The sequence below is a fragment of the Amblyomma americanum genome, chromosome 5 (assembly GCF_052857255.1).
Source record: "Amblyomma americanum isolate KBUSLIRL-KWMA chromosome 5, ASM5285725v1, whole genome shotgun sequence".
In the NCBI taxonomy this organism is placed as follows: Eukaryota; Metazoa; Arthropoda; class Arachnida; order Ixodida; family Ixodidae; genus Amblyomma; species Amblyomma americanum.
Genome location: NC_135501.1, coordinates 68,511,662 through 68,533,263, shown reverse-complemented (window position 1 = coordinate 68,533,263; position 21,602 = coordinate 68,511,662).

The window sequence follows — 21,602 nt, the reverse complement described above, 5'->3', positions numbered from 1 at the left end:
TAAAGGAGAGGGTGTTTCAATAGGCGAAGGTATTTGCAAAGCTATCCGTCAAACGAGGAAAGCTCTAAATGACTTTGGAAAGGCTAGCAGTCAGTCCTATTCTTTTGCGACATAACAAACTAATCATAGGTAATAAGTGCTACATGTATAGCGCAACCACAAACGAAGTATGTGAGATCAGACCAGCAAGGAGAGCTTTTGAAACCAAAACAGTCAACACCAACCCCAGCTTCACCCTCTTATTAAATAAAGTTCAGCATAACTATCTCATGCTCGAAGGCAAACAAACTGGATATCGCTCCATTTCACGAATGTTCGAAGTATCGACAACAAACGCACATCACTTTCATCCCATGTCAACGCACGCTCAGTTCATTTAGTGTTTACTGAAACGTGGCTCACGGCAAAAATAAGATAGTGAAATATTAGACTGTGAAAAAACATAACTTTTACAGATTCGATCACGATTTCCGTGCTGGCGGAGATGTACTCATTGCCGTGAACTCTGTTATCAATTCCTTCATCCCCATTGATTCCCTGCTAGAAATCGTTTGCACTCATGTTGCTTTTCCAACACGCGACCTTATCTTTTGTGCTTGTTATAGGTCCCCATCCTCACCAGCTGCTTTCTGCACTGATCTACGTGATGTTCTTAACAAATTAATTGTCCGATACTCAATATCACATTTATTCTTGCTAGGTGATTTCAATTTTTCAGATATAATGTGGAAAACTGGTGTTACCTCTATTAAGCAGCCATCCTACGAATTCATATATTTTTTAAACATCTGTGCCGATTTGAAGCTAGCAAAGCTGATTCTTGAACGCACACGCATTACTAGTAGCTCCTTGAATACTTTAGTGCTCTTTTTTACCACCGCTCCTGATTTGGTCTCTACTTCAATATACAATAAAAGAATCGGTAACCACTCGGTTCTCCACTTGAAAATTAAGAAGAAAGTTCGTTCTACGGAAGTCGTTAAAACAATATGTCATTACAATGCCGCCGATATCACATCCATCACAGCTGAACTGGAATCATTCCTTACTGAGTACACATTAAACTTTTGCAAACGCGCCGTTGAAGAGAATTGGCTATTGTACAAGCACAAACTGCTTACACTAATAGATTGGCATGTGCCTAAAAGAAAGATTGTTTCAAATTCTGCCTCATCGTGGTTTACTGCAATCTTACGCCGCCTACGCAACAAAAAGAAACACATTTTTCGTCGCGCCTAAGCAACTAACCTTACTGAAAGCTGGGCTGCATATAATCGCATTCACGCAGAATACGCTATCGCCATCAAAAATGAATGAGAGGTTTGTTTTATAACACCCTTCCATCACTTCTACAACCTAATCCACGCAAATTCTGGAATATTGTTGGTGGCAAAGAAAGCAAAGTAATCAAACTAGCCCAATCTGACAATGTCCCGATCCCTCCGAACCAGTCCTGCTCTGTTTTAAATGAGGTATTTTGTTTTGTTTTCCTCAAATGTGCTACCACTGCTCTTCCGTTTGCACCTAATTGCTGTTACGTTCCAAGGAATTCTGTTTGTATAGATTGGGCCGGCAGAGCAAAGTTGATTGAAAGCCTGAAAATATCATCTTCATCAGGTGAAGATTCAATCAATTGTAAAATGCTCAAAATTACTCATCCGTATTCTGCAATTATGCTTTCGATGCTTTTTTCACAATCTCTAGGTTCTTCAGTACTCCCAAGCGATTAGAGGGTTTGCATGGCTGTTCCGGTCCCTAAATCAGGAAACACTCATTCTCCTGATAACCATCGTCCTATATCACTCACAAGTATTCCATGTAAACTTTTGTAGCATGTTATATATTCTCATCTGGTCAATTTCCTTTAGTCTAATTCCTTCTTTGCGGCTTAACGACATGGTTTTAGAATGACGTTCTCATGCGAAACAACTCATATGTTTTACTAATGACCTGTTTACCCATGCTGACATGAGCTTCGATGTAGACTGCGTGTTTTTGGACTTTGCGAAAGATTTCGTTACTGTTTCACATGATCTCCTAATTTTTAAACTTAGCATGCTTAACATTAACCCAAATGTTCTAAACTGGATTAAAAGCTTTCTGTCAAATCGAACTCAGTTCTGCTAACGACTGCTCATCTTCTCACATTTGCGTAACAAAGGGTGTACCCTAGGGATCGGTACTGTGACCTCTTCTCTTCCTTATCTACATTAACGACCTTCCTAAATGCCTTTCCCATACATATATCAAGTTTTTCGCAGATGACTGCGTCGTTTATCGCAAAATAACTGACCACATTTATTCTATTAAGCTTCAAGAACATCTTAACAGCATATCTAACTGGTGCGATAAATGGTTCATGCGACTAAACGCTAACAAACGTAAAACAGTGCATTTGTCGAGTCGCAATATTATCCCTGACAACACGCGAACTTACTTTCCTCGCCACACTTCCCTTCAATCCGTCAACTCGTACAGATACCTAGGTGTTCATATTTCACGTAATCTATCGTAGCATATGTATGTCGAACACATCACTAATAACGCTAAGCGGGTTCTTAGGTACTTACATCGAAATTTCTTTGCTGCGCCTCTGCCTATGAAACTAACACTGCAAAAAATTAGTGGAGCCAAAGCTAGAATTCGCATGCGTTGTTTGGAATCCCAGTCAAATCACTAAAATAAACACACTTGAATCCATTCAAAATCGGGCAGCACGTTTCATCTTATCTAACTATTCTCGTCACGCCAGCATTACTTCCATGAAAAGCACCCTTGCCCAGCCAGACATTTCTTCGCGCCGTAATTGCTTTCGACTTTGTCTTTTTCATAGAACGTATCATCACAGCCCTGTATTAAAGGATCTTTTTGCTCGCCCATCATACATAGCCTCCCGTTCTGCCCACATGTCAAGAGTTGCTGGTCTGTTTTTCAGAACAAAAGTGTGTCATAATTCATTCAGTACCAAAACTAGCGCAGACTGGAACGACCTTCCTTCCTCCATCGCTCCATTTCTTTCATAAACAATTTCAAGACCACTGTATTTTCTGCCGCTTTGTAAAATAATATTATATAATATGCACTGTTTATGGTATATACCATTATCACTCCTTTCTGTAATGCCTTCGGGTCTGGAAAGTATAAGAAACACATAGTTAACCTTCACATTTTCTCTAGAAAAGCGAATGTTTGCGAGTTACAACCAACTAATCATCAAGAAACCGCGATTTCATCATGAACAAGATGTTCCCTCTCAACGCCACCTGAAGAGTGAAACTCAATTGGCGCAGTCGGCAGGACCGCAACGTCTTTCTACTAGAGGCATTGGATGGAATGTGAGAAGAACAAATCGGTCGACAAGCTAAATAGCAGTTTGTCCGAAAGGAGAAAACTGGAAGCTGCGTCAAAAGACTGATGTCGAGAGCTTCAGGATCACTGGCCAAGTTAGACAGGACGTCGGAAGCTCAACTCAGTGAGGAGCTGAAGGTGCAGGGCAACGACAAGCCATCGAGAGTTCGAGTCAGCCAGCTGCTGAAAAGAACCTGGTGTCCACCTCGAAAAGGTTCACAAAGAGAACCAGGCGACCAAGTCAGGCGAGATCCGAGGTGGTGAGCTGCTGAAGCACCAGGATCAACTCGTGTGCATCTGCCTTCCCGAGAGCCCGCTGTCCTCACGCTAAAATTGACAGCGCTACGGCCGTCGAGCATCGAAGAGGTAGGACGCCTTCCTGCTTTTTTCGAAATTGCCACCTCTGTGTAGTAGTTGTGCGCTATAGTGTAGCGCTAAAATGACTGATGCAGGGATGGATGCTGCAGGAGGGAGTGGTCTAGAGCCTATCGAGCAACTCTCTTCAGCAGAGCAGACACAAGAATTTATGAAGCAAGCTTTGCTGAAAAAAGAGCGCAAGGCTTAAATGTTTGAAATTGAAAAGTGGAAGCTCCAATTTGAGCTGAAAGAAATAAAATTGATGGAAAATGCAACTCTCACCACTAGCGGGTGCGCGACATGGAAAGCGGACAGGTCCAAAGTCTGGCGATTGTTCAAATGAATCTGAAAGCACCCCCTGACGCCCACGTGCCAGACGGGTGGAGGTAAGAGCAGCGCACCAGAGGCGACGTCGACGCAGTTAGCGATACTACAACTGCGGTTGCAGATCACTGAAGTAGAGAGGAAATCGCTGGAACTGAAGCGCGAAACGGATCGTCTTCGTTCGGAGCGTATAGAACGAGAACAAGCCAGCGAGACAGAAAAAGTACAAATGTTGGAAACACAGAGAGCGAAGCCGGAATTAAGATATGTTAATTCTGAGTCTGACGTCACTGTCTCTGGTAGGTTATTTCCCCAGAACTGCGAAAGCGCACGATTAGCTTTGAAGGTAACCGCAGGTTCTGATGAAGCTGTCGCCGAGGTGGCCTGTAGGCCATCACATGCAGCTGAGAACGCGCCGCTAGTCTCGGTCAAGCTGTCGATACAAATAACGCAGGTTGCGCTAGATAGGAAAATGGCATTGGCTGACACGTCGAGCGCGCCGGGCTACAGCGAAGAGCTGCGTGAGGATTCAGCGAAGGTTTCCATGTGTGATTCTGGAACAAAGCAAAAGCACGCAGAAAACCGTCGGACATCGGTTGAAAGGCAGCGTTTCGAGCAGGTGTTGGCATGAGAGCTCAAAGCCCCGCTTTTGGAGAGTATCCCGTCGCACGTTGTTCAGTGGGAACAGCAGTGTGCGCGGAAAAAGAGGGGCGAGCGAAATCGCGACGCAAAAGATTTCAAAAGAGGCTGGAGCGCCGCTCCAAACGTAGAGTACCTGGCAGGCGACAGTCAGGACTAACTGGTCGCGCACCACGCATAAGAATGCAAAAACGGCCATCGGGCGCGAGATTGCAAACTGCTGCCAAAGGGGGAAAGCTTGAGAAGCAACGGCACTTTCATTTCAGTCTTTGTACGGCCAGACCAATCGGCCATCACCACGCTACCGGGCCTTTCTAGGTTTATTACCGAATCACGGAGGCCCTTGAAAAGGGCGGGGGGAGTTGTCCTTTGTTGGGATTGGACGAAAAAAGCCAGACCACGTCCCAGCCGGGCGCGGCTGAAGAGATTACAGTAGTGCGAGTTCTCCGAGTGCTCGATGTTTGCATGCGTAAGTAACCAGTAGCTCTAATTATGCTAGGCTGCTGCAGTGGTCATGGTGGGAGGTGAAATCTAGGGGCTACACACTAAACAAATTCGCGCCCATAAGGGTGTAAATCAGGTGTCCCCAGACGAACACCCATTTCCAATTGTTGGATGTTTTTTTATGGAGGAAAAACGCTAAGACGCCCGTGTGCTGTGCAATGTCAGTGCGCGTTAAAGATCCCCAGGTGGTCGAAATTATTCCGGAGCCCTCCACTACGGCACCTCTTTCTTCCTTTCTTCTTTCACTCCCTCCTTTATTCCTTCCCTTAAGGCGTAGTTCAGGTGTCCAACGATATATGAGACAGATACTGCGCCATTTCCTTTTCCCAGAAACCAATTTAAAAAAATGCTAAACAAGGGGGCTGAGATCAGCACCCTTAAGGAAGGGTGCACTTAATGATACTTTAGAGGATGTAATGGTTGCACCCTCATTAAAGGGTACTATTTTTCCATAACACCTCTACGAATGCATGTTGGAAGGGAGCCCCACATTGATTCACCCATGAAGCAAAATCATTGGATTGATGCGCGCCGTCTGAACATTCATGCTGTGCATCCTTCCTGAAGGGTGCTGATCTCTGCACAATTTTTAGCACCCGAAAGGGTGTTCGTCTGGGGACAGCTGATTTGCACCCTTATGGGTAAGAAATTGTTTAGCGTGTACATTGGCAGTTGGCAGACTGAGAACGGACATGGCAAGTTCTGGAACGTGATAATTGGTGTCCTAACCTTGTATACTCGGAACGAATTGAGGCTGTGTGTGTGTGCCGAGTGCTGCTTAGAACATTGTGGCTTAAATACAATCTCACACTGAGAGCAAGTGTCTGCGCGACATTCTTGGTCGGGAGGTGTGAAGTTCGTTTACCTTTCCGGGGCGCCAGTCGGTCTCGTGTTCGCAAGTAAGGACTCAACAGTGTAGTGGGAGGTGGTTGTATTGTGATCAGAGCGTCACCAACAAAGGAACCCGTCCCGTCCCTGACTCTCCTTCTTGCAGCGAATGCTTTCTTAGCGCATTCACTGGCAGAAACCGTCTTGACCTGACCAGCCTAACCAGTTACAGCTGTCGATATGTGTGCGGCGTCAAGGGTTTCCCTCGGCTTCGCGAATGCAGGAGATGCGGCTGGGTAGCATCGAGTGACCATTAAGCGCATTCTACCCTTGACGACTGTCTCCATTTTCTTTCCTGTAAGCAGCTTGAGTGATCGTCTCTTCGGGATATGTTTATAGCGCACGCACATCTGCGGAAGAGAAAACAGATGACAATGTTAGTAACTTTGGTGCCGTGGGTGCCGTCGGAAATGGTAGTCGTGTTTGATTGCAAACTCTTCCTTCCCAAAGGTTTGGCTGGTCGAGGGAATTGCAGAGTTTTGGCGTTCCTTTCCTCGACCATTGTTTAATCAGTATTCTTTCACCAATCTGTGATTAGTTGGCGGAAACCTTATTTGCCTCTCCCTAACCACTGATTGCTGAGGTCGGTCGCTAGTGACCTTATTCGTTGCTGTCCCCGCTAAGGGCGGAGATGGAAGGGTTAAAATTAAGCACTACGGGTTGAACGAGGGCTGAATTCATCTCATCAATGGTTTAGCCTTGTTGTAAATAGTTTTCTCCTTGCTTATTTCTTCTTATTGTATTTATGTTCTAAATAAATAATGAACCTTCTCATTTCCTTGAGTAAGGTGAATGTTTGCGAGTTAGAACCACCGGGTCAACAAGAAACCCAGATTTCGTCATCAACAATGTGTTTCCTCTCATTGCCACTCGAAATGAAAAACTCAACTCTGCCCGTTGAGTTCATGCAGAAGTACTCCCTTGCCTTTTCCCGCGTTGCTTAATGACAGGTTTTTCTTCCCTGCTGCTGTTGGGTTGAGTATTGTGCTCGCGCTCCCTTCCTGCTGTTGAGTTCGGCGAATTTGAACATGGGGAGGATTCATTAAAAACCACCGCGAAGGTGAATGAGCCCTCGGGAAGAAACGTGGCTGCAGGAATATCGGAAGCAGGGACGATAATAGCTTCCCACATGTTCGAACATGCCATCGGGTCGACGAACGGAGTATTGTCCTATTTAGTCACGCTGGGTTGAACAATTGCTCGAGAGCAGCGCCTTCGACAGAGGTTCCGTGTTCCGGTCATGAGTACAACATCTTTCAGCCACTGCTGGTAGACAGCCCGCATTCCTTTCAGCAGGCGCTTTCCTGCTCCACATTGGCGCAGTCCGGGCCCACGTGCGCACCCACCAGGAGGCCGTGTGTACGACAACGTGACCGGGTCCTGTTCTCTTTCCATCGACCGAGCTGCGAGAGAACGTCAGGAGCGCCCTGCCGTGGGTGCTACCATCAGTGCCATCGTTTGATTGCACATCATTCTTCAACCTGTATTCCCCAGCTAGGGATCTGGGGAATAAGAAGAGTATTTAACGAGCTGCTGGTTTGGTACCAGAAGAGAGCCCCCCTCTTGAGAGATACCCTTTGCTGGGAGAGACTCCCGTCCGCTAAGAAGCTCTCTTTACTGAGAAGCACTCTCAGTTGCTCTCACCTGTACAGTATGTAAATTGTATTTATAATTTATGAAGTTTTCCAAGTTTCCTTCCTCCGATCATCCTCATCTCTCCTCCGGCATAGTCACGCTACCTGAGTCGCAACAGTGTGAGGCGAGGAAGGGAGCTGTGAAAACGCACTAACACTAGGTCGTCCTTGGTGAGCTTGTCTCCTGCAATGTTTTCCGCATTTCGTCCTATTTCCTTGTACAATCCACGATCGAAGATGACAACGCCATCCTGTATGCATGATTGTGGAATCCTCTCGTCTCTGTCTCGGTGATGAAAAACTTCGCGCCAAAAAGTCATGAGTGATGAACAATTACATTTATGGACGTTCGAGCGATGACGTCCACGACCGTGAAGATAGATTTTACGGCGTGGACGTCGTCATTCTGGTATATAAGTACGCATTTCAAATCATTCTAACTACTGGCTTCGTCTCTGTTATGCACTCGGCGTCAACGGACACTTTCAGAGAGTTCAGCATATTTCTTTAACCAGGCATTTGTAGATTGTAAGGCGTAGAGGGGTCTCAGTGTCCAATAGGGACAAAATATCACGTAATTTTTTTTCAGTTGCATACCGTAAATTCTTGTCTTTTACGGTAACATTACTGAAATCGGTATTATGGTTTTTATTCGTTTCTTTACTGACGCGTAAGGTGCATACGTACGAGAGAAAGGATCGAGAAGCGTCCTGAAAGGGAGCGGATTAAGGCCCTGAGAAAACATCTCGCATCTATGCTGCGCAGAGTGCCGCATATAAAGGAGGATGACAACGCAAACATTCAGATTGTCCGAGCTAAAGTTTATAGTAGAAACCATTTTAAGCTCCAACTCGATGGACACATCCCAGGCATACGGCGGAGCGCCTACGCGCCCAGCGCCGCGCCGCGACGGGCGTCGAAAAACGAATCCACCTCCATGCTCCCTGGGCTGGCGCGTTCCCCCTCTCGAGGCGACCGAAGGAATTTCAAGCGTGACGAAAGGAGATTTGGGGAGCGCTGAAAGGACAATTTAAACCGGGAAGAAAAGTTTCAGGAAACTGAAAGAGCTTAAAGCCATGAAGAAAAGAGTCCCCGAGAGTCCCGCGGTCCTCCTATTGTTGTAAACCGCACCCCGCTTCCGACGCGCGCGCGCAAGCACGCGCGTTGCGCTTTGCGCATGCCCAGACAGGATCCAGCGTACGCCTGTGCCCGTAGGCGCTCCGCCGGTACGCGTACGATGCGTTCATCGAGTTGGAGCTTTACACACCAGTGGTGCAACATTGTTCCGATGCACATTTGCAAATAGTATTGATTCAAATACCAAAGGGGTGAGGTATATACATTCACAATACTCAACACTGACCACACATAGGATCGGGCGTCATGTAACGCCTGGCTTTTCCGTCTCTTCTTGATGAGGAAGACGAAGACACCGAGCTTTGTGGACGTATTCTACATGGGCTCTCGCTTCACAGGCAAATTTTGGCGGAAATACTGCATTCTCTGAGCTGCCGTTTTTGGGAAATCTTCGGAGCATTGCCCCGTACCCGCGAACAGCAGTTCTGGCAAGTCAACGCCCTTTTCTGTGTGCCTCACGGACTTCTCTACACGCTGCCGTGCCCTCAGGGCCCTGGGCCCTGCGCTCGCTTGTTCGAGCCAGCCGGCCGCTCACACGACCTCAACTATGAACTACACCGTCGTGGGGGATGACATTTCGCCCGCGGAGCTGGCGTCCGGAGAATAGGAAACCGTTCTTCGCCTACAAGACCGCGCCCGGCGCCTGCAGCAAGACGCCGCCAACGATGACTCCGGCGTTCCTGCCAAGAAGAAACGGAAGCCGCCCGCTTTCAAAAGGCGAGTGCCGCTACCGCAGCTCCCAAAGAGCGACTAAAAATAGCCTGCCGTCCGCGAGGCTGGAACTTAAACGACTTTGCGCCACGCCAACTCGAACTCGCCATGTGCGCGGCAGCCAAGGTTCCTCTTCAGGCCGCACTAACTGAAGACACCATGCGTGTTAATTCTAATAACAACACGCTCACTCTCAGCCCCCCGGCATGCCAGCGAGTTGCAATGTACTCCGAAGTCAAAGCGTTCCAGCTTGGAAATCGCACCTATGAAGTGGCGACGTATGTAGCAGCGCCAGACGACTCAGTCAGAGGTGTCATTTATCAAGCCTACGACGGAAGCTCGCCGAAGGAAGTCCGACAAGGCTTCATTACTCGCAACCCGGCTGTCGTGATCCTCGACGCTCGTCAGCTGGGTCGTTCAAAAACGATCCATATAACATTCCAAGGGAACAAAGTTCCGAGCCAGATCTACTATTGGGGATTCGTATTCCATGTGCACCCTTACCGGGAACAAGTCGAAACCTGCTACAACTGCAGGAGAGTCGGACATAGAGCCGGCGTCTGCTACAGACCCAAAGCCAACCTGTGCCACCGTTGTGGCGAGAACCATCCTCCACCTCCTGATAGGGAGCCACTCACATGTAAACCCGACTGCATCGTGTGCCATGGGGCACACCACACCGGGAGCCGGAATTGCAAGCACCGCCTCGTGGTCCGGAGACAACAACCACATAGCCTTAACGGGGGTGCGGCCCAGCATCACGTGGAAGGTGCGGCCCAACATCACGTGGAGCATCACCCGAGATCCAGGCACCGATCCTCGAGCCGGGCGAGGAACCAAACATGGAACCAGGGCAGAGATAGATCCAGTTACTTCCCGCCGCTGAGTGGGGCGGCAGATGGAGAGAAGAGCACAAGTTCAGACCGAGGCAGAAGCAGCAACCCAACCAACAAAAAGGTGAGCTGGCCAAATCCGGCCTCCCAACAGATGAGCGCTCGGGAGAAGGAACTTATAGAACAATTCCACAAAGAGCTTAAGGCGCGTGACGAGGAAAACGCCAGACTAAAGAAAGAAATGGCGGAGCTTCGTCGACTTGTCATGGCCTCGAGAGAGCAAAGAGCACAGTCACAGCAAACACCAGTGCAAGCCTCTCTTAAAGCACCCATTCCCGCATGCGAGGCTATGGAAACAGACAAATGCACCGCAGTTAAAGACCCGCTCCCACCGCGGAGAATACCCAAAACAAACGAGCTGCCGAAGCCTCTGCAGGCGATGTACCGCAGCCGGCTACGCCCGCTCCATTAAGAGCTGACCCTAATGCAATCACTACAAGAGTGAATAGCATTCAGAACAAGGTAGCCAGCCTAGAGGTTAGAGTAGGAAACTTAGACGCTAAGGTAGATGCCTTAGCAGTGGAATTCAGACCGTTCCAAACTCAAGTAATGTCTATGTTCCAACAAGTGATGGAGAAGCTGACTGCATTGGAGAACAGCTTAACTTCATTACAGCAAAGAGTGGATCACCAATATCACCCCGTCACAACAAATTGAGGTATGGCAGTGGAATTTCAGAGGCTTCCGGCGCAAACGGGGGAATCTGCAGTTTCACATTAAAGCACAACAACGTCCACCAGACATTATTGCTCTACAAGAAGCTAGTGGCGCGGTCAAATTACCGGGCTATAAGGCGTTTCTTCCGCCAGGATATGATGCCGGCTCAATTACGGGCGTGTCCACCGCCGTATTATTGCAACGCAATATTACTGCTCTACAGCACTCCATAGAAAGTTCAAAGGAAGACTACGTCCTCCTTGAGATTTTACCCAAGAAACGAGGAGATACAAATTTGTTTCTGCTTAATGTATATAGCCCACCCAAAGATAAGGGTACCGGTATACCGGAATTACTTATCAAGACTCTGAAACTAGCGACTAAAGCCCAGATATTAATAGTAGGGGACTTTAACGCACTACACTCGGAATGGGGATACACTAGAGCCGGTCCCAAAGGCAACAGGGTATGGCAAGTGGTCCAAAATCTAGGCCTAACAGTCCTGAACAATCCCCAAGAAATCACGAGACTAGGCAACAGTATATGTAAAGACACGTCGCCAGACCTAACCCTGGCAATGAACATACAAAACCGAACATGGACTAACACAGGACACACGCTAGGCAGTGACCATTACATTATATCTACCACCTTTGAGACAGCAAAGCATAAATCGGTCTTCAACAAAGTAAAAATTACAGACTGGGACGAGTTCAGGGTAATAAGAGAACAAAGACAAAAAGATGAAAGCACAGACCCAGTAATTGAACATCTCGGGGACTGGGTGGAATCACTAAAAATGGACGTTAAGGCTACCACAGCCGAAATCGACATGGAAGAAGGACAAGTCACTGACTCTAGATTATTGCATATGTGGGAAGCACATTTCAGCTTGCAAAACCGCTGGAAGAGGAACAAACAACAAAAATCTTAAAAAGGTTTAGGTTTATGGGAATTTAACGTCCCAAAGCGTCTCAGGCTATGAGGGACGCAGGTAGTGAAGGGCTCCGGGAATTTCGACCGCCTGGGGCTCTTTAACGTGCGCTGACATCGCACAGTACACGGGCCTCTAGAATTACGCCTCCATCGAAATTCGACCGCCGCGGCCGGGATCGAACCCGCGTCTTTCGGGTCAGCAGCCGAGAGCCATAACCACTGCGCCACCGCGGCGACCCTAAAAATCTTAAAAAGAGAATTGCACAGTTGCAGAGACTAATTGAAAAATATACTCTAGAGCTTCAACACAAACAATGGGAGCAAATTTGCGACCGCATGAATGGCAAGCTCGAGTGCAGGAAAATTTGGCATCTGCTAAGGCACCTTCTTGACCCCACAGAGGCTAAATCAATTAAACGAGGTCCACTTATGAGATTATTGCATCAGTATTAAGGCACCACAGAGGAGTTCTTAACGGAACTACGAGATCAATACTTAAACACAACCCCAAATGGACCGCTGCCAAACTATCAGGGAACACCAAACGAGGACTTAGACGCTGAGATTACGGAGTCAGAAGTGTGGCTTGCCATGGGGCAACTACGCACCACGTCTGCAGCCGGGGCGGACGGTGTTACTAACAACGCACTTAGAAACTTGGACGCAGGGTCAGTGACAGCACTCATTGATCTCATGAACAAATACTGGACAGACGGAAACATTCCACAAGAATGGAAACATGCAAAGGTTACATTCATTCCAAAGCCTGGAAAGAAATTGTGTACAGAGAATCTACGCCCAATCTCTTTAACATCCTGCTTAGGAAAGTTAATGGAACATGTAATTCTCAGTCGGTTACAAGAATACGCTGAGAACAATAACTCACTCCCTAACTCCATGCTAGGCTTCAGGGCTAATCTTTCTACCCAAGATGTTATGCTGCAACTCAAGGCAGACATAACAGACATGGAACGCAGCGAGGAACTAAAGCCATATTAGGCTTGGATTTGAACAAGGCGTTTGATAATGTCACGCACGATGCTATCTTAAGGAATCTCTCGGACATCAACCCAGGGGAAAGAACTTTCTAGTACATCAAATCATTTCTCAGTAACAGAACGGCAGAGATAGCAGTGGGAGAGATTAAATCAGACTCTATCTCACTTGGAGGTAAAGGAACGCCACAGGACTCAGTCCTGTCACTTTCCTTTTCAATCTCTCACTAATTAAAATTCCTTCTAAATTAGCAGCCATCCCGGGGCTGCAACACACATTCTACGCAGATGATATCACTTTATGGACCACAACTGGCAGCGATGGTCCGAAAGAGGATACCCTGCAACCAGCTGTAGACATAATACAAGACCTGGCGGGTAAAGCAGGGCTAACCTGCTCGCCCTCCAAGTCCGAATTATTTCTAATCAGATACAAACCAAGAGGCTCTCGAGCAAAAAATTACAAATCTCCACCTCCACTGAAAATCTGGGTGGAAGGGCTCCCTGTAAAGGAAGTTGAAACTCTAAGAATCCTAGGATTCTTCCTTCAGTCGAACCGGAAGAACATGGAAACACTATAAAAACTCCAGACAACCGTCAATATGACGGTAAGGCGAATTAGACGAATTGCAAGCAAAAGGAAGGGAGTGAAGGAGACAGACATTTGCAAAATAGTACAAGCATTTGTAATAACCAGGCTTGTCTACGCACTTCAATACTTAAAATTAGACAGTAGTGAAAAAGCCAAAGTAGAGTCTATGATTAGAACAGCATACAAGGTATCATTAGGGCTACCGAATTGTACCTCCACCGAAAGGTTTCTGGGTTTGGGAGTACACAACACTTTAGACGAGCTTACAGAGGCACACTTAACAATGCAGAGAGGCCGGCTTTCCCGCACCAAAGCGGGAAGAACCATACTTGATCGTTTAGGACTAGGCATACAGTTGCCACCCCAAGATACCAAAACACAGATACCTAAACGCATCGCTAAGGTAATAAGAGTTAAGCCACTAGCTAAGAATATGCATCCTGCTCACCACGAGGGGAGAAGAAGGGCTAGGGCAAAAGCTCTACACAACATATACAACAAAGATGAACATGCAGTATATGTAGATGCCGCAGAATATCCCCAGAAACAAGCGTTGGCACTAACGGCGGTGGATACGCAAGGTAGACTGATAGTCTCCGGCACTACCATAACGAAATCCTCGGAAACGGTAGAAGAGGCGACAGTCGCCCTTGCTATCATTAACACAGAAGCTACTACCATACTCAGAAACTCTAAATTTGCCATACGTAATTATGCGAGGGGCAGAATTTCTCATGCAGCAATGAGCATATTGGGTCAAACCAAAGACTTAGACAGAATAATTGAATTGATATGGGTCCCGGCTCACAAGGGGAACCCTTGTAACGAAGTGGCACACACAACAGCTCGAGGATTCGTCAGCCGAGCAGGGGACGCTGTCGTTGCTGAGAGTTTTTCGAAGGACGGCCTATCATCTTTTCACGATATTACTAATCATTTTAAACTTGAAAGGAGGATATTCCCTCCTCCAGACAAAGCCTTTAATAAGGAGCAGGAGACCACTTGGAGGCGACTCCAGACGCGATCCTTCATGACGCCTTACCTGTTGTCAAAATTCTACCCCGGTGAATACGACCCTGCATGTACATTATGTGGTGATTTAACCACTTATGATCACCTATTGTGGAATTGTAAAGAGGAGCCGCCCCCGAAATCTCTAATACAGGTTCCTACTCTCGAGCAGTGGGAGGCCGTGTTGGTCAGCTCAGACTTGGGAGTTCCAACCCGGGTCATTGAATGGGCTACCCAGGTAGCTGTCAGCCGTGGAGTGATAGCCACCTAGCACGGATCGTCTGCATTCTGCCTTCTCTGACGAATTAAATGTTTTCTAATCCAATCCATCTCTTCTTGTTTGTCTTGTTTTTTGTGCTCCTTTATTTCTTTTTAAGTCATCTGACATTCGGCTTCCGCTCCGTGAGATGCTTGGTGGTAGCTTCTCCGGCTCCTCTTTATTTTTATCATCCGTATTTCTCAGCGATTACAAGTCTACGGTCACAATACCGATCCCGATTGTCGATTACGATCACAATTATAGATTACAAAGCATCAATAATTGCATAGGTTTCAGTGCACGACGTACTGTTCCACTTCATACACATACTCACCTTTTCAGCACAATGAATCACCATAACACTGCCTTTTAAATTCGGGGAATTGCTAACCCATGATTATCACTGTTTATACATTTTTCTATTAGTATAAGAGTAGAACATATCCTAAACTCACTTTACAAGTAATTCACGCCAGAACGCGCTTAGTGGGTCTGCCTCAAACACGCCTGAACAACCGACATTTCTTGTCCTATGCGCAATAAAAAACAAAAACAACCTTCGAGGCGTATGTGTTGCATGTTCACTTGGCATGCAGAGAGGCTGCGTTTGAACCCAAATGTCCAAATGCCAAATACAAAACAGCGGGAATTTGAGTTCGAACGCAGGGCACTGCATGCTCGCTATTTTCTTTTTCTACTTTCTGATTACAGGAAGTGTGGGATTTTTTTGAAGTCACGAAGGGCGACGCCAGGGTTTCAGCAGTATGAGCTCTTCACCCGGTCGCTTACATCGGCGACGGTCGAATAGACCTCTCCCAGCCTGCATCAGGGCTCATGCAAAGAATGCCGCGCACCGTGGAGACTATAATCTGCTGAAGAATGGCTGCGACGCGTGACAATCAGTGTCTCTAATCAGAAAGAAGAAAGAGATGGGGCAAGGGAGAGATCGTCTCAAGCAAAACTGGTTCAGACGCAATAGAAGACTGTTTTGCCGTGGGTCTGGCATGGGTTAGCCTATTTGGACCTTGCATGGGGCAACCCATCTGGGTGTCTGCTGTACTGCCACCTTAGCCCTCCTGCAGGCCCCCGCCTGAGAAGCCCATTACTGCCCATCTGGGACCGAAAAGGGGCCGAGGAAAGCCCCCTTTATCCTTTAAATGCATGTAGTCATAGGGGTTGCTGCTAGTGCTATATATCAAGCCCTCTGGGTTGCCCTTGTGGGCCCTACCCGATGCCGGGTTGCAAATCCCGACCACAGCCCATTTTGGACCTTCATGGGCAGCCCGTGCCGGGCCAAGAATGGCCTGCAATTTGAAATTCATTTGTGCTGCTGGGACACATATGAAAACCCGATTGTATTGACATGAATGAACATTTCACTGATGTTCGTTTTCTGTCCACTTTTCACACCGCAGTCTTTTTCACACCCCAGCTGAACTTAACGACACAATCTGCATGGAAGTTTTCAGGGCATAATCTCCAATAAGACCTAAAAAATTTGATGCAGTTTTATAGCCATTTTGATGCTCTAATTTTGAAGGAGTAAAAGAAAAACGTGCGCTTGCCATATTCTGCGAAGAACTATGTTGACAATCAGAAGCCCATATCAAAATTTTTGGTAGCTCAAACACAATTGCAGAAATCCCCACCGTGCCAATTTGTAACAATTTTCATGTGTTCTTCATTGTACTGCCCATCGAGGGAGCGTGAAAGATCAAATTCAAGGCCTGGAAACGCAATGATGCTCCAGAGAAGCCAAACATATTTTTTCATACTAGAAATGCTTTACAACTGTTTCCTTTGCATTGTCAAAGTATATGAAACAAAAATTTTGTTCACATTTTCAGAATGTCGTGAACCAGTAGGTATTTTATAACATGCTTTATCGAACCAACCCATATATTTTGAGGAGAAAGTTCTACCTAATAAGTAGGTGCTGATATGAAACTTTAAAGAGCGTGCTAACTGTCGGCATGACAAGGACGTTGGCAGTTGAGGTAGAATGGGTGTTGTTATAAAAGATTAATCCAATGTATTGCAATGCTTCGCTGGTGGTGCATCGAAAATTTAGCACAGAGGTTAATAATTTTTGCACCTATTATTTAAAGCAATGCGCAGTTACATACGAGATCCCATCATCTGTATTGACTATCTTTAAGTTCATTTTTTTCTTTAGATATTTTTGCGGAGCTCATTTTGGCTGCCGTGTGTTCGGATGCAGGCGTTTCGTTTGACGTAAGTTGTGGTCTGCTACTACAAAGGTAAAGTTATATATTCGCGGTCGTTTCCTTCCTAACACGCTGCATAACACATTTTTTGTGAATAATTCATATATATAAAAGCAATTTCGCAGGGTTGCTAGTTCTATGTTGAAATGGCCTCCCGTGACATATATTTATTTAAATTTCTGGCAGAATAAATATCAGTGACCGCTTAAGAAGTCAAATGTTTAGACAAACAGCGGCACACACGTTCGAATAATTGTCTTTCTGAAGTTTTATATTTCCGCAAGGCACCTTCTTCAAATCTTCGTAAATATTTACCTATTTCCGGTTTTGGAGGGAAAAAATTTTAGTGAAATAAATTGGTTTCTTTTGCAGTTGCTGGGAACAGTAAAATAGGAGGTCCGATAAGCAACGTAACAAACTTCAATCTAGGTTTGGTGTTCCTATTTTATACCTTTATTATTTTACAGCCATCTTGTATTATGTTCAAGGCTCATATTCAATAGTTTCCAAGCGTGTGCTTTCCAATGAATGAAGCAATCGTCATATTTCGTGGCGTCAGATGTATACCAGCACAAGACACAATTTAATGAAGTGGTTCGGAGCTCAATAGGTGCAATGCCCTGGTAATCAAGTAAATGTTTGTGTGAAATAATTTTCTGTTTATTTATTATGTCCGTTGCATACCATTGAAAACACAAGATCATATTGCAGGAAGAGGAGTAGAAGCAGACTGGATTTTTACTTCGATAGCGTGGCGCGCTGGTCTCTAGGTACAGCGCCTAGCTCGTATGCAGGATACCCGTGGTTAGAGTGCCGCTGCTGAAGCGCTTCTCTAAGAAAAATACATTAAAAGATTTATAAGAATAAAATTACAAGAATAAAATTACATACATAAACCAGGCTTCGGCCTGGTTTATGGATGCAGTATAAAGTCTGCACAAGAAAGGCTGATTCGGGCGAAAACCGAAACCTGTCCCAAGTAACTTAACTAGCATTTACGCACAGTAACGTTGGTCTTCGCCACGAGCCCATGTATGACTATAGAGGGTGTTTCAACTAAGACTTTACGCAAGTTTTAAAAATAGACTCTTCGTGTTAGAAGAGCGGTTTTTTTCGGCATAGCACTGCAAGCGGTCTATTACATCAGAGTACAGCTAAGAAGTACTACCTAGAAGGTTTGTTAACTAACATTGAATAAACATTTGAACTATTACTCTTGGGCTCCGAATTTTTAGAGGCGTGTAGTCCACATTAAGTAACATCCATGTCAGTTTTCAGAATTTTAAATTGCGGTTAGCGTCGGCGCGACAGCCCAAGAATATCTGGCTGTTTGGACGAGTTACATGCACTGGAGAGGTCGCTTTGCATGCAAGCTTCTAGAAAGCACATGAATTTTGGGTCGATGTAGGCAAACTTTGTCGCGCCACAGCGCCGAGGGTAGTTGCTTTTTCGGATTTCTAAAATTTATATGGCTATTACTTACTATGAGCTACACGTCTCTCTATATCTGAAGCCGGCTGTCCGTGAAGATTTGTAGCAAATAGGAAGCGGATGTATAAAGAAACAGGAGAGTGGCAAAGTCACGATGCTGGTTGGTGGCAGCGTGACGTCAGAGTGACTCAAATCTGCTGCACATTTTGTTCCTTAAACAATTAGGTTAGCGTCTCTTTGGAAGTGAATAGAAATAGGGCTTGTGCCGCTGGCATGCTGGGCCAGGACTTCACGGTTTTCACCCGAGCTTTCATTTTATCCGCTCCCAAATGTGCCTTGTGAAGAAGACCGTAAATTTCTGCTGTCTATGAGTGTGGTATGATTATCTTGTTGCTGCTCAATAAGAGGCTTTCTTGGGATGTATCTCTTCCCGGTATGTCCAGTATGAATGAATGGTTTCGGGGTATGCTTTTTTCCGCATATCCTTGTAAATTGAGCAAGGTTGCAGCACCGTCGGTTGCTCGAAGGCGGTCCTTGAGGCGTTCTTTTGATGAAGAAAAATTGTATATTATATCCTTGAAACCGCTTGCTCTCTTCTGGCAGGAGAACTTTGCTAGGAAACCGTAATAAAGCATCCGCAAGTACTAGTTTGTTGCCCAGTTTGTATATATATTTAATATCTGGACAGCATTCAGGGGACATATCAGCAACTAACAGTTAAGAAAAAGGTTGCAATAACAGAGAGAGAGAGAGCTCTGTGGAAAACAAGGATGCTGACGAAATCGGTACTGGGAACATATAAGATTTTTAACCAGGAAATTGTGAAAAGAAATATCTACGATAAATATAGGCGAAGCTCTTTGCTGTTTGAGGCCAAGATCTGGGTTTTGCGGACTAAGACGTATAGAGTAATGTACCACGAGATAGGAACGTTGTGCGTTGCTTGTGGAGAGGAGTAGTAAACGGCTGAACTCTTGATACTTTTCTGTAAAGGGCTTCACCCTACAGTGGAAAGCTGCGGGGCTGATTTATGCAAGGCATTGTAGTTTAAGGACAACGAAGCTAAAGTAGATTTTAAGCGTGTAGAAGTACAGAAGCGAAGGTTATCTGACTGGTGGCTAAAATTAAGACAAGAGTAAAATTTGACAAGTCATGGCTAGGTGGCTTGAACCAACGACCGATATAAAGGGTTCAGCCTTATCCATCCGGCCATCCATCCATCCATCCATCCTTCCATCATCCATCCACTCACGCACCCACCCACTAATCCATCCACCCACCCGCCCACCCACCAACCCATCCACCCACCCACCCATTCATCCATCCGCCCGTCCGTCCGTCCGTCCGTCCGTCCGTCCATCCATCCACCCATCGATCTATCCAGCACGGCAATACTTATTTCGGTCCCAGTGCTAGCCACCCGCCATGGAGCCCAACAAGAGGACGGGACAGGTATATTTATGCAAGCGCTGCCCATGCCAGATGTATACCCCGTCATCATCATCATCATCATAATCACCCTTACTACACTCACTGCAGGGCAAAGTCCTCTCCCATGTCTCCAATTAACCCGGTCCTTTGCTAGTTGCATCCACCCTTTGGCTGCAAACTTCTTAATCTCATTCCAACTATAACCCAATATGAAGTATAACTCAGGACAGTTACTCACACAAAGTTAACCCTTGCCGCCTGGAAAAAGGGAAAAGTCATTAAGAGACGTGAATATTGGAGAGCTGTAATAAAAAATATTGAAAGTGAAATATAGAGGGAAGAGGAGGAAAAGGCGACAGCCGATTTCGGCGGTCGGATCAAGCGGAAACTTTGGACAATGGAAAGAAGCGGATGCGTTCTGAGTGGAAGAATGCCAGTGAAACAAATTAATACAGCAGAAATCACAACAGAGCATCCCGGGTTTCAAGCGTTTTTATTTGTCTTCCTTAGAAATGATGAAACGTTTTTAATGGGAGTTTAAAGAATATATGGAGTTATAAGCATCGCATGTTTGCTTCTCTCGCCGGTAAGCATTGTAGGCTCTTGTACTGCAGAGAGCAAGCTGAGCAAATTGACAAACTTTTAGAGTTCTATCAATTGCCCGATCTGTAATCCACAATGTGCATTCCGTGTACCTTCCTGAAACTGAAAGAGTACATGTACCCTGAGTATATCGAAAAGATGATTGACGTGCATTTCTGACGTCCACATAAGTTGAGTTGCAAGAGCAGTCAGTGTACGCAGTTTTTAGAAGCTTTATAAGCCGAAAAGTAAAGTCTGGATGTTGCACAAACGCTATGACTCTCAAAGGTGTTCATAATGTTTTCACTACTTCCTGACTTCGTTTATTGTTGGTTAAGATTGTTGCTATCCTGTGCCCGTTTTATTTACTCTTTTTCTTTAGCGTCTGATGTCTTTCAGGCATGAAAATTTCTTTGTTTTCTGAATTCACTCCAACGTGTATTCTACACTAATGCGTGATATCTGCCAACAAGAAACAATGCTGATAGCCAAATATTTAAAATCTTGGTGGAATTATTCAGTCCATCATGAATACACTTTTTGACTGCGGAAAATACTCATAAAAATTGCTGACTGCTTCAAAAGTACTGCATAATGCACTCAAACGAACTCAACAGGGTTGAGTGTTAAGAACGAAATGTATGGCTACCAGGGAACAGGGCTTAGCATGAACGGCAATTCGAGGACTACAATTTGCGCTACGGCGGGGACGCTGTTGCAATGAATTCAAAGCCCAACTATTTGCAATGCTGCCACGGCGTAACAAATGTGCGAAGCCTACTTTTGCGAAATCCACCAGCGAGCACTCTTTTTGGAAGTGGTGGGGAACAGCTTGCCTTATTAGTAAGTAATCACGCTTAAAGAAATAATTTGGTTTTCTTTTGTTATTTCTGTCAGGCGAACAAAAACATTCTGAAGAGCAGTGTGGTTGAAAATCGTTTTTACAATTGAGAGACGGAAATGAAATAACACTAAATTTTGTAGACTCATCTTCGTCATAGTTTTTAGGGAGATGGAACAGGTATAATCTATGTAAAACAAAAGT